Raw genomic sequence first — 13,531 nt, 5'->3', positions numbered from 1 at the left:
TTCAATACTCATCTAGTACTGGTTATATTGCCCCTTAACTGAAACATGCAGTTGTCTCCCCTTTGCTTAAGAAGCCCCAATTAGATCCTGAGGTAGTGGAAAACTACCGTCCGATATTGCTTCTTCCGGCTTTGTCCAAATTGTTGGAATTAATTTTTACTCCCCAGCTTTCTACCTACTTTGAGGTTAATGACATTCTTCAGCCCTTCAGGCAGTTTTCTGCCCTGGGATGGGTACAGGGTCAGTGATGGTCACTCTCCATGACGACATTGCATTGGCATTAGACCACAGAGAAACAAGTGCTCTCATCTTACGCGATCTCTCCACGGCCTTCGACACTGTTCACCATTCAAGACTGCTGCAGTGTCTTTCGGACACTGGCATTTCAGGAATGCCTTTGAAATGGTTTTCTTCTTTTCTATATGGGCATACCAAGTTGTGTCTCTCCCTCCTTTTATTTCACCTCTTATGATGGTTGATTGTGGAGTCCACCAGGGATCGGCACTCTACCGTTTGCTTTTTAATTAATATATGGCTGCCTTGGCTCATCTTATTGCCTGCTTTGGGGTGCATTTCTTTATGTATGAAGACAATACCCAAATCATTTTTTCGTCTTAATGCCCTGACAGATAGCCCCTCGTCTCTTTTGAGAGACTGTCTATCTGCAGTATGCCAGTGGATGTCTGAAAACTAGCTAAAATTGAACGTTAATAAATCAGAGATACTTTTCATTGGTCAATCAACCATCGGATGGACCCCTGATTACTGGCCCACTTGTTTGAGAGGCACAGATCTCCAAGGTTTGCAATAGTGTGTCAGATTATGTTTCCTCCTGGCGCAGAGGCAGCACACACGCCTCCCTCCCCGTTAGGTCTTGGCACCTGGGAGAGGACAACACAGGCCACCTTGACCCTTCGGGGAAAGAGGGTTAGGGTCCATCGAGTGGATAGGTAGGGGAAGTTAGGTACACCGGAAAGAGTGTTAGGTACATGTTGTGGATGGGATCATGCGCGTTGGTGTGGGCGTGGCAGTCCTCACTCCGGCAGGCTCGTGTTGCACACAGCTTGCTGGGAATTATAGTATCCGGGCTGTTCTTCGTCCCTGGGCCACATTTCTGCAAAAGGAATGGAGAACATGCCTGGAATACTTGGTAGAAAGCTTTCTTTTCCCCTCTGGGTACCCTACAAGGGCAGCTAACACCTTCCTTGCTCCTATACCAGCCCTAACTCTGACATAGTGGCTTTGCAAAACTCAGGGTCCTGAAGAAGGTGCTCCCATTTCTCCCATGCAATGCAAGGAGTAAAATTGTCATGCCCGTCCATTATGGGTGCCATTGACTAATTTAATGGCATCTATTTTGGCCTACCAGCGGCCTTGCTCCAGCGACTTCAAATTCCCCAAAAAGCAGCAGCTAGGCTGGCTCTAGGTGCCTCTAGATTAGCCCACTCTCGGGACCTACTGCGGTGCCTCCACTGGCTCCCTGTGAATTCTCAGTGTAGTTCAAAATCCTCTGTATGGTCCATTGGGCCATCCATGTTAAAGGCGCTATGTTCCTTCAGTCGAGGCTGTCTCTCTATCAACCTAAGAGAGACCTTCGCTCATCCAGCCAGCTTCTGCTGACTATTCCCTGCTTCCGTTATTCCCAGATGGGAGGTAGATCCATTTCAGTGATGGCTCCGATGTTGTGGAATGTGCTCCTGCTGCATGTCAGGAGTATTCAGGAACTGTCCGCTTTCCGTAGGCAGCTAAAAACGTGTCTGTTCTGAGTCTGACATTTTACTCCTCCCTCTCCAGTGGTTCGCTGCCACCTTCACCTTGATGCCGTTGGGTCTTTGCCATGTTCTATAAATCACTATACAATGCAAGACAATGTTGTCTGCATACGCTAACCATTTGATCAGGATTCTACCTATTTTTGGACTTGCTAATGCTGCAAATTCTATCTCCTTCCCCATATCTGCCAGGTAGAGATTGAAGACAAAGGCTGCAACCATGTAACCCTGTCTAACACCCCTCTCTACTTTTACGTAATCAGAGAGTGATCCCTCCAAATTCAGTCTTACTCTGTCTGTATTACCTTGATGTAAAGATGCCAACATGGAGAGAAGTGATTTTGGAGCACCCCAGCTTTCTAGTTTTGACCACAAGCGATCTCGGTTGACCAAATCAAAAGCACTTGAGAGATCGATCCATGCACCATATAGCACTGATTCCCCCTCAATACCAGATTTTTCACTCAGGGTGGACAGAATTATGCCATTAATTTATGTGGAAAGACCTTTACGAAATCTGGTCTGATGTTTTGACAGGATGGTGTTCGTTTTTGCCCAGTCTTCTAGCTCCCTTAGCAAGAGACTGGCAAAAAGCTTACTTTCCACATTCAAGAGTGTTGTTGGTCTGTAATTTTTTGGGACTGTGCGATCCCCCCTCTTAAAAATAGGGATGATGATGGATGTCTTCCAAGATGGGGGGAATGATCTCCTCTTCACGATTTCATTAAACAGCTCCATTAGTACTCTTGACCACAGATTTATATTGCCTTTCAAGACCTGGTAGGTTAAATCACCAAGGCCTGCGGCTCTGAAAGGAGATGATTTCTTTATCAAATCAGCAACATCAGACTCTGTAAAATCAAAAGACAATGGTATATCCGGGATCTTAAATGTTACTGCCCCCCTTGGCTTATGGTATTGAAGGGACAGATGTCTAACCCAATTAGATTCAGAGACTGTGTTTGCTTGATTTGATATTTGCGAGTTTTCAGCTCTGTTGATGATGGCTCAAAAGTTTTGTGATGTATCATTATGTAGGGCCTTAAGCATCACCTCTCCATCTTTCTGCAGTCTTATTTGTCGCTGTTTTAACCAACTTTTATAATACCTCCTAATGGTTTTGACTCTTTTAAACAGTTTTTTGTTGTCTAATGTTTCCCCCCTTGTGAATCTGATGAAGTTCTGCATTGCACGTTTTTTGGTCCAAGTTAATTCATCAAAGATATGCAAATGCATTGTCTGTTTGCATGTGTTTATGCTCAACGGATAGTCTACGGAGCACATACATTTTTGGAAGAACTGAGGACTACAACTTTGTTTTAAATCATATGAGATTAGTTTTTGGTGAAGTATCCTTTCTCTTCAACATAAGGAGTAACCATTGTAATCCAACTTTTTAAACAAAATCTCTTCAAGATGTAGAACATTGTAAAACAGAAAGAAAATAGCTTTTGAGCACAGATTTAAAATTGAAACTAATGAGTATTGTTTTGTTGATACAGCCTTGACAAAACCCCTTCAGGTTGAAACACATGCACGTGCAACAATTGGTTTATGTTGTTTTATGGAATAAGGTTATGGTATATGGAACAAGGTCATAATAAATGTAATCCTTACATTTCTATCTTTGAGTTTGTACTTAAACTACGGTCAGTAGGAATCAGCACACTATCCCTAATTGTCTTTTTTACATAATTGAATTGCAGGTGACGGTCAGGTGAATGGGAACTTCTCTTAGGCAGTTGCAGCAGGGTCACACTATTAATTAATTGAAATTATCAATATATAACCAAAACTGTGGGTATGTGCACTGCTTTAAATTTACCCGTTTCATATGCAGTAATTGAGAGGATCAAGGTTTTCACTTGTCTATGGTAAGATTTTATCTCTCAATTTCTCCCTCCGGTGGGATGGTCCCCACCTCGATTTTGTTATCATATCATAGGTCACTACTGACCCGCAACAGGTTCAATGCAGTACATGTCATGGCAGTATCCATCATATGGGCTGCTACATCTCCTCTGAGCGCAGTTTACCTTTGTGGTGTTGTCGAAAATGTTGTCTCACCTGGTTATTTCTTGCCCTTTATACAGTGGCTTGCGCAAACATTTCCTTTATGATTTACTGAAGGGATCTGACAACAGAAAATTGTTTCCTGCTTTTTACTGTCATTATCTGTAAGATATGTCACTAGTGCTCTTAACTTTTCTTACATTTTACAATTTGCCTGGAAAAGAAGAGCTAAGCTTGATGGACGATGCTTATGATATTGTTGTTTGATTATCATGAAGTGCTTCTGTGATGAATGCTTGTGCTATAGATGTTTCCCGATATTGTTCTTTGGGATGTGATTTTATGCTGATGTGTTTATGTGTTTTTATGCTTATATGTATGTTTTATGGATATAACAAATCTGATAAATAAATCTCTCTCTCTTGTATTTAAACTGATAGATAATGACTCTGTATTTGTGTGACTTGATAATAAAGTTCAAATAATTAATGGTCAGACAGATTCTTGATGAATAACATAGTACAGGTGTGGTGTGCTTGGTGTGCATGCAGCATGAGTGGAATGTGTGGGTGTGAACAAGTTCAGGAATGGGAGGGAGCAGGAGAGAGGATAAATGGAGAGTATGGATGAAGATGTCTGCTCCAGCTGTATTGCCAATGGGCTTCATGAAGTTAACTTAATACATACCTGGTGTATCACAGTCTGCTGCCTCTGTTTTGTAAACTTCACTTTGGCAATGAGCACCCATTGGCAGCAACCCACATAGTGTAGAATTCTTGAGCACCACCCTGGCCTTAGTTTCTATGAAATTGCACTCCTCATCATTCTCACAAGCGGGTAAGAAGCAAGTGTCACATATAATGGAGTCCAATTTAAATCCAAGGAGATGTGTCACTATTTGATGGAGAATGGGAGAATGGTATTGAGCATAATTTGACCTCAATCTATCACCCACAAGTCAATGGTGTGGCTGAAAGATTCAATAAAGTTGTCAAGGACTGCATAAAATGGGCGTGGGTGAATGGTGAGGACTGGGCGAACGTGGTGTTGAACAATATTGAGGCACATCGATTCTCACCACATTGTGCAACACGAGTGTCGTCCTTTGAACTAAGCAGGGGGATGCAAGCTAATTGCAAATTGTGTCCCCCTTGTATGAAGAGAGTGAGGTGGACCTGGGACATTGTTCAAAAAGCGAAGTTGCGATTTAGGAAGGGACAATTGTCTAACAAAAGCAAGTATGACAGAAGGAAAGCTGTTAGAGAGAGTTGTTTGAAACGGGTGATGTGGTTAGAGAGATGGGCCATTGAAGTGGTCTAAACCGTGTCAAGTTGTGAAGATTTTTCACAATGCAGTGAAGACTGAGGATTGTAGGATACGGACTATGAATAGAGTGGGTAAGGTTGAAGAGCAGTGTGTTCATAAGTTGGAACATGGAAGGGAGTTGGAAAGGAGGTTGTTAAGGAAAAAAAAGAATCCCAAGAAGTTCAGGGAATATGTAGTGGGGTAAGGAGGGCATACCTTACCCACAATGCTATAAAATAACAAAAGCACATTAAGTATGCAGTGCCCTTGGTGTGCATGCAGCATGAGTAGAATGTATGTGGGGAACATTGTTGGTGTGTTCGAGGAGGAGGTGTGCAGTGTGTTTGGTGTGCTTGCGGCATGCATGGAATGTATTAGTATTAATGAGTTCTCCAATGTAAGGGAGCAGGACAGAGGGTGGTTGGAGTGGATGGATGAGGATGCCTGCTCCAACTGTCTTGCCAATGGGCTTCACTTAATAAATGCCTGCTGTATCACGGTCAGCTGCTGTTACGCTCATCTGGTCTCTGCGGAGGCATTGGGGCACGGTTGAAGCCCTCCCTGAACTTGAATCACCCCCTTCAGGCCTCTCCCTCAGTAGAAAAGCTGTGAGTGGTGGTATGTGGTGATAGTGCTCCTGTGAGTTATGGAAGATGAGCTCTCCGTCCTGCTACTTGTGGCAGGGGCGCATCGAATGTGATCTAGTTCCTTCACTGATCCCTGATAAGGATTAGTCCAGTCCAGCTGCGACTATGCTTCTCCTTATGATTGGTAAGTCTTTCTTGAGATCTTGTGATGCTGTTCGTTCTGTTTAATGTCTTTATATGTTGTTCCTATTTATGCCCGCAATATTGTCTCTCTTCTGTTTTCTTCCCTTAGATGTAAATGTGGCCTAAATGCAGCTGTGAGACGTGAGACGTGGCTGGATGGAAGATGGATGCTACCGCAATGTTCGACAGCAGGTAAGTGATCATTTAAGGAAAGCGCGAAGTATGGCAAAGCGCAACCTTAAACTGACTGTTTTTTCGATATCTAACCTTTTCTTCTGTTTTTCCTTGCAGGCGCTCCTGTCGATGGTGGAGCGTGTCGTGCTGTGGTGCCAAGATGAAGATTTCCGCATTCCGGAAAGTGTAAAGATGTATACCTGGTTCGCTGAAGAGATGTACAGGTAAGAACAGCTTCCTCTAGTTGGTAAGTATGCTGGCCGGAAGCAGGATGTCCAGCAAGCAGGATCTTAAAAGGCAAGTTTGATTTAAGGCGACGTTGAGCGTTACGCTACTTGCAAGTGCAGAATAACGCGAAGCGTTTGTCTTGATGATCGGGGCAGCTTATATAGCTGAGATCATGGGCACACCCATTAGGACCATCTTACCAGCCACACCCTGCCACTCCTAGGGAGTGAGCACATGCAAAGGCAATCCATTAGCAGCCACACCCAAGAATACACTTTGGGCTGCTTAATGGATGAAATGTTCAAGGTTAATGCATCCTGCTTAATGGATGGAATGTTCAAGGTTAATGCATCGGAAGTGCTATGTCCATAATAAAAGCTTTTTGGTGTTAAATGGATGTTCTTGTTTACTTTTGTTCATGAGCCTGGTGCAAAAGGCACCAGGACAGTGTCCACCCAGGTCTCCTGTGCATGCAACCCCTGCATGCCTGTGCCCCTGACTTCATGACCATGACAGCTGCCTCTGTGTTGTACACTTAACTTTGGCATTGAGCACCCATTGGCAGCGACCCACTAGTGTATAATTCTTGGGCACCACCCTGGCCTTATTGTCTATTAAATTGTCACTCCTTGTCATCCTCACAAGCGGGTAAGAAGCAACTGTCATGGATAATGGAGTCCAATTTAAATCCAAGGAGATGTGTCAGTATTTGATGGAGAATGGTATTGAGCATCATGTGGCCTCGATCCATTACCCACAAGCCAAAGGTGTGGCTCAAAGATTCAATAAAATTATCAAGGACTGCATAAGATGGGCGTGGGTAAATGGTGAGGACTGGAAGAACGTGGTGATGAGCAGGATTGAGGCACATCGATTCTTGCCACATTGTGCGACAGTAGTATCGCCCTTTGAACTAAGCAGGGGGATGCAAGATAATTGCAAATGGTGTCCCCCTTGGATGAAGAGAGCGAGGTGGACATGGGAAATTGTTCAAAAAGCAAAGTTACAATTTAGGGAGAGACAATTGTCTAACAAAAGCAACTATGACAGAAGAAAAGCTGTTAGAGAGAGTTGTTTGGAAATGGGTGATGTGGTAAGAGTATAATTACCTGCACCATTGAGAGATAGGCCATTGAATTCCTCTAAACCCTGTCAAGTTGTGAATGCCTGAAGATGGTAGGATGTGGAATATGAGTAGAGTGGTTAAGGTTGAAGAGCAGTGTGTTCCTGAAGTGATGGGTGAGGATAAGTTGGGAAATGGAAGGGAGTTGGAAAGGAGGTTGCTAAGGAAAGAAATGAAACCCATGAAGTTCAGGGATTATGTAGTGGGGCAAGGATGGCATGCCTTAGCCACAATGCTATAAGAAATCAAAAGAACATTAAGTATACAGTGTGCTTGGTGTGTGGAATATTGTTGGTGTGTTTGAGGGGGGCAGGTGTGCAGTGTGCTTGGTGTGCATGCGGCGTGAGTGGAATGTATGGGTGTGAATGAGTTATTTTTACTCTTAATTTACTTTCAAATATTTGTATAGTGCCGACCTTGGACCCATGGGCATTAGGGCGCTGACAAACACAAAAGCACAAGAAGCAGCGTGATCAGGAGCCAAAAGGAGACTCAAAAAAGGGAAACCAGAAAAAGGATCATGCAAATAACAACGTTTTTAACTTTCTCTTGAAAGGTTCTAAATTATTTTGGGATCTGAGGTTGAAAGGAAGATCGTTCCAAGCTCTGGGAGCAGCAATGAAGAATGCTCCTTTTTCAGCTTTTCTGGTTCTACATCTAGGGATCATGAGAAGTTTTGGTTTATTAGATCTGAGGGATCTTCTAGACACCTTTTCCGTGATGAGATCCTGCAGAGAGTTAGGCATAATGCCAAGAGTGCATTTAAACGTGATCACCAGGAGGCGAAAACGTATGCGGGCCTCGACTGGGAGCCAATGCAGAGCTCTTCTATCCTCTGAGACATGATCCCGTCTGGAAATGCCCATTACTGCCGTTACTGCTCCTTTTTGGATAACCTGTAATCTGTTCACTTACGTTTTATTAAGTCCGACTAAAAGGCTACAGCAGTAACCTAAGTTTGCACCTACAATAGCTCTTGCTATTGTCTCTGCATTGGCCTGTGTAATTAGGGGACTCAGATGGGCGTGAAGCTTAATGTAGCACACGGCCACTGAGACCAGGCTTCCCACATGAGCTCTCATTGTGAGCTGCTGGTCAAAAATGACACCTAACGTTTTAACTTTCTTACAGCGGATAATCTTGACATCACCCTGTTGGAAGACGTTGTATGTAGAACCCAGTTTAGATAGTATGGGCTGTGTACCGGTAATAAATAACCTATTCCGGGCCAGGTTATTCTATAGCATCTAATTCTCTAGAAAGGCATATACCCTGTTCAGGTATTCTTCGTCATATGCATGAGTCGCAACCAGGGGGGGGTGACACAATGCATATCGTCTGCATAGTTGTAAACAGGATCCCTTCCTGATCCAATAAGGCAAAAAAGGGGGCCATAAAAATGTTATAGAGGCAGTGGGATATGCAAGCGCCCTGTGGGACTGGAATGGTAGGGAGCAGGACAGAGGGTGGTTGGAGTTGATGGATGAAGATGCCTGCTCCAGCTGTCTTGCCAATGGGCTTCATCAAGTAAACTTAATAAATACATGATGTATCACGGTCTGCTGCCTCCGTGTCATACACTTCAGCAGGATGGCACTCAGTGGCTGTAACAAAGTGCACATTATTGTGTGGTGAGATAAAATACTTGTTGCTTATGTAGAAATATCCTAACCTGTTTTGAGACAAGAGAGTGCTTTAAGTGTCTATACCTATGTGCATTATCATTTTTTGTGTCAAGAAAAACATTGAGTTGTAGGGAACAAATCTAAAATTGATTGAAACATGGCACAGGTTTGGTTGTATTTGTGGCTTTACCTTATTGTGCTACATTTTGTGAATAGATATTTGGCCTCATTACGAGGTGGGCGCAAAGGGGATTCCTGGCACCGTTAAGGACATCGGTGCCGGTAATCCCTTTGCGCCCTATTCAGAGGTCCCTTTGCGGGTCCGGCTAAGGCCGCCTGGTTTTACCAGGCGGCCTTAGCGGGAGCCGCAAAGGATCTAGGGAGCAAATAACGGTACTGCACATTGCTGTACCGTTATTTGCACCTTCCCCATTCCCATTGAGCCCTATGGGGGCTGAAATGGGAATGAGGAATGGTATTTTCAATGGGGACTTACCGGTCCCGCAAAGGTCCGACTAGACCGGTAAGTCCCCATTGAATGAGGGCAGACTCGGTACCGTTATTGGAGGCAGCCATGGCGCTATTAGCGCCATGGCTGCCTCCAATCTCGGAATGAGGCCCATTGACTGCTTGGACAGAAAAATATTTATAATTAGTTAAAGGCTGGAGATTGCACTCAATGCCTGTTAAAGGATTTTTTGGGACAATAGAATTCTTTGGAAGGTGGAGTAGATTTGATTGTATTCCTTAACTGAAACTGAATGTAACATATGATTGTGTGATGATAAAAAAAACTTGTTACTTGTGAACAAAATTCACAAGTAACAAGTTTGAGAATTATTTTGGGGCAAGAGACTATTGCATACAGTGATTGAAAATAAGCGCGTAATTTTGCGATTAGACAAAATATGTGATGCTTGCATAAAAGAAAACTCAGAATTTGCAGAAGAGTGCATTCATTGTCTACTACTGAGTGTGTCCGCTTTTTGTGACAAAATAAAATGCTATTTGCAGAGAAAAAAGCTGAGCATTGTTTTCAGCAAGGAAGGGAGTTGTTTATATCTAGTGTCTTTGACAACATGTCCTGTAATTTTGTGAAAAGATAACACAATGGTATTTTTCAGAGAAAAAGTCTTAGAATTCTTTGAAGACAGGATTTTGAATTCAGTTCCAGTGTGCTATCTTTTTGTGGTTAGACAAAGTACTTGTTGCTATGAGCAAAACATCTTACCATCCTTTGGTGTACAGGCAAATTGCATTCAGTGTCTCTAAGTAAGTAATTCATCTTTATAATGACAGGAGAGAAAATAATTATTTCTGGCATATAAAAGTCTTTGAAATTCTTAGAGACTCTGACGTGCATTCAGTGTCTGCAACGATAGCACATTTTTCAATTAAAAATAAAACACTTGTTAATTGTGCACAAAAGGTCTTTGAATTGTTTGGAGGAAGAGGAGATTATATTAAGATGATGTAACTCAGTGAATCTGTTTGCAGTGATATAAAAGGATTATTGGTTGCATAGAGAAGATCTTCCAATTCTTTACAGCAAGCGATTGCAGTCGGCCTCATTCTAAGGTTGGTGCTAGTCATGGCGCCATGACTAGCACCAATACCGGTACCGCCACCGACATGGTGGTATGGGGACTTACCGGTCCATTCCGCCCTTTGCGGGACCGGTAAATCCCCATTTGAAATGCCATTCCCCATTCCCATTTGAGCCCCCATAGGGCTCAATGGGAATGGGTAGGGTGCTTATAACGGTACCGTAAATTACGGTACCGTTATTAGCTCGGAAGTCCCTTTGCGGATCCCGTCCATAACGCCTGGTAAAAGCAGGCGTTAAAGATGGGGCCGCAAAGAGACCTCGTAGTAGGGTGCAAAGAGATTACCGGTACCGATGTCCTTAAGGGTGCCCGGTATCCCTTTGCGCCCTACTCGGAATGAGGCTGTGCCATCTTTTGTGTCAACTCAGTACTTGTTGCGTGCAAAGAAGAAGTCTTAAAATACTATAGTGTGTCAAGGAGGTTTGATTATATGCACTGTTTGCAATCCAGTACACGTCAATTTATTAGTTGCATTCTTAAATAAGTTCATAGCACTCTTTGGAGACAGGAGAGTGTATCTGGTTTGTAATAGAGTGTTGCATCTTTTCTGGTGAGACAAAATATGTGCTGCCTGTCAAAAAACATCATCACAATGTTTGTATGCAGGATGCAAGAAGAGATTGTGTTATGTGGCTGTAAACTGTGTGAACCATTGCAGTAGTTGAAGGAGAGAATAAGAATTACCAATCTATGTGACATACAGATACATGCAGCTTCTTCTTAGTGGGAAAAGAATAAAACTCTTCATTGCCAGCATGTCTAGAGCATCGAAATTTGCAAGGCGCGGTAGTGGGTACAATAGATTTAGAGGTAATTTTGCATCAGACAGATGAGCTTTGTATGAACATGTTGTCCTTTGATGTGGTCCACAGTTTAAAAGAGAGCATGTTTGTGATTGTATATTTTACTTGTCTGACTAAAGTACAAACATGTTCTGGATGTAAACTATAGAGTTATGTTTTCTGGTCGAAATATACATTTACATGATATAATTTTATTGAAGATTGTTACAGAATGGGGTTTATTTAAATTAGCGTTTGTAGTCGTAGCCTCCACACACATGGAGAGAAACCTCTGTGGGAATCTCCACACAATTGAAAACAAGGTATGGTTTTACAAAGTCATTTGAGCTCATTCATGCAGGCGGGCTGTTAAAGTTTAAGTACCAGAATGTTTTCATTCTTTGTTTTTCATGAGTGCAGTTCACAAGCTAGAGTTTTTACTTATCATATTGAAGCACAGAGGTCAGTGTTGTTACACTTCTATGGACTGGGTTTGGATTTCCGATTAAACATCAATCTAGTTATGTCATGGTATTAAGTGCAATTAAGTGTCTTTGGTACACCTATATTAAGGGACTACAATGATTATTGATTTCAGATATTTCCCTGTTGAAGAATCGTTGGATCTGATATACATCAAAAGTCTGTCCTCTTGGGAAACAAATTAATTTGGATTATGCTAACTACAGACAATTTTGCTTAACACATAAGGTTAGTTTCGTGGATTCAAATATTTCAATTGTAAATTGCAGTAGTATTGGTCTCTAGGATTCCCTCCGTAACACAACTCTACACACATATTATTTTGCCTTGGGATACTGCAATGCTTGATCACACATCAAGGTTGTCACTTTGTTAGAGAACACTCTCAGGATCAGCAAGAGGGGCTTACACGCCCACACAGGACGTCACACACATTGGGGTGTGGCGATTTGACAAATAACAAGTAATAATAATAATAATAATAATAATAATAATAACTGATTAAGTATACTTAGAAAGGACTCCCCTATCACGATGTGTAAAGTAAATAAAAACATTAATTGGTTTATCAGTGATCCATGTCTTCTTTTTTTTCTTTTGTTTTTCCTCATATTTCTGGTATTTATTTTTTATTTGCAGGGCTATTAAACACACTGCAGCTTTTTGATATTGTCATGAAAGACTGCAGTCATTTTCATAAATAGCTGGATGGTCTCTTTTTTAGAGAAAAAAGTATGTCTTTGATTCACACCTTCTCTTGTTGGGGCGTACTCCCATCAACAAACTATGACTGTGCACAGCTCATTCATGAAGGTACTTAATAATCTCGGCAGTCCAGGCAAAACAATCCATGAATCGCAAAGCCGCAGGCACTGACGAGTAGAATATTGCACTTTTTCAGAGGAGGGAGGGAAAGACACATTCACAATTCATCTGTTTACAGTGTCTTTAAAACACTACTTTTACAATGTGGTATGGGAGCAAGACTATCAACCCAACCATCACAGCCACCACCACCTCTGAAGTCAGACCAATGCAGTAGGCTCCATTTTAACCCACCAAAAACATGCAAGAGTGGATTGTGTTCATCCAGGGCAAAGATCAACATATTATCACCTGCCCTGAGCTTTAGAAACTGTGCTCAGGGGATTCCAGGGTCAAATTTGGGTGCTAGGTCTGTATGATCCCATATAGTTTGCCACCACGCATAGGACTGGGATGAACATATACAATCTCAACTGTAACCCTCTCTCTAGTGGACAATTACTATAAAACCACAGCCATAAAACCTATAGACCTTGGCTATAAATATATTAGCTTAGCTAATAGCTTTGCTATATAGCTTATCTTATGGTTATATACAAGCTATATATAAGCTATATAGCTTAGCTTAGCTATGTAATACTATAAAACCTTAGCTCAGAAAATGTTGCAGATGTACTATTTTTTTCTTTTTCTTTTTGGCGTGAAAGGAGGAAAGGACAGGGAAGGGATTAAACAATATAGAATTTCCTAGGGGTTCAACGTGGAGTCAGGCTTCAAGGAAATTCACAAAGCAAGCACAATAAACAAAACGTCACAAACGGGGAATGAAATGTCAACAAGGCACGCAAAACATCTCCGAGTGGATAAAGAAAGATCTCTCCTGG

This window comes from Ambystoma mexicanum, chromosome 7q (assembly GCF_040938575.1).
Source record: "Ambystoma mexicanum isolate Mex_15411 chromosome 7q, UKY_AmexF1_1, whole genome shotgun sequence".
Classification (NCBI taxonomy): domain Eukaryota; kingdom Metazoa; phylum Chordata; class Amphibia; order Caudata; family Ambystomatidae; genus Ambystoma; species Ambystoma mexicanum.
The sequence above is the reverse complement of the archived record's forward strand: the minus strand, read 5'-3'. Positions refer to the sequence as shown.